Source organism: Phalacrocorax carbo, chromosome 3 (genome assembly GCF_963921805.1).
Source record: "Phalacrocorax carbo chromosome 3, bPhaCar2.1, whole genome shotgun sequence".
Lineage (NCBI taxonomy): Eukaryota > Metazoa > Chordata > Aves > Suliformes > Phalacrocoracidae > Phalacrocorax > Phalacrocorax carbo.
In genome coordinates, this window is record NC_087515.1 from 59516027 (window position 1) to 59517014 (window position 988).

Sequence of the window (988 nt, forward strand, 5' to 3'; positions counted from 1 at the left end):
ACAAAACACAACAACCGAAAAACAAAACCAGAAAAACCAAAAACCAGAAAATGTAGACAGTGCCCATAATTTTGCTATAAAGATTTAACAGATTGTCAGATATAAAAGACAAGATAGTGAAGCAAAGTTGTAGTCTGCTAATCTGCAAATATCTGTTTCTTGAAAAGTCATATTTTTTCCTCTGTGTGCTACTCACGCATTACTTGTTAAAATAGTTGATAGAAAATTTTGAAAATGAAGAATTCTGTAAACATCTGTCAGTTTTATTAATAGCAGAATGTCTTATGTCATTAAAACAATATTTATAGTCATTATGTCATAACTTTGGGGACAGAACTGATACCAGAATAACATTTTTAAGCTTGCACCAGAGCATTTATCTCTACTTACAGGCGAAAGGTTTATTTTTACCATGTTAAATAGGCAGAGAAATAAAACTGTTTGAAGTATTGAAAATAAAAGATGATGAGGAACTTTTCAAATTACGGCTGGAGTAGCTCAGCTGGGAGAGCGTTAGACTGAAGATCTAAAGGTCCCTGGTTCAATCCCAGGCTTCAGCAATGGTTTAAATGGTTGGACTACATGACCACTGAGGTCCCTTTCAACCTGTGATTCTGTGGTAAATAGGTCGTTTTCTTGGAGTATTGTTATTTTCTAACTGTAACTTTGAAAATCATCTGTATACTTTTTAATTTAAAAAGAACTTCAGCATTACGGTAAGCAAGTAATGAAAATGGATATTTTACCAAAAATCTTCAGAAACCAAGAGAAAGGTTTTAAAACTTAACTGAAGGAACTATTTTGATTGACCTTATCTGAAAGTTTATGACTATGATCTGGGGGGGTGGGTGACGTTAATGAATTTAAACAGGAAAATAACATTCTTCTTTTTACCTGGAGTTTCAAAAATGAGGTGACTTTTTATGTTCCTCTTGGTCACTTTGAAAAGGAACAGGCTTTCCTCAATTTTTTAGGTGCTAGGAAAAGA

At 33.3% G+C, this 988-nt stretch overlaps 1 non-coding gene across 1 annotated transcript; it reads left to right on the top strand.

Moving 5' to 3' along the window:
• Window positions 1-487: 487 nt before the first annotated feature.
• On the top strand, window positions 488-560 carry TRNAF-GAA (transfer RNA phenylalanine (anticodon GAA)). The gene has a single exon. It is a non-coding gene; the product is annotated as a tRNA-Phe (tRNA).
• The last annotated feature ends 428 nt before the right edge of the window (window positions 561-988 follow it).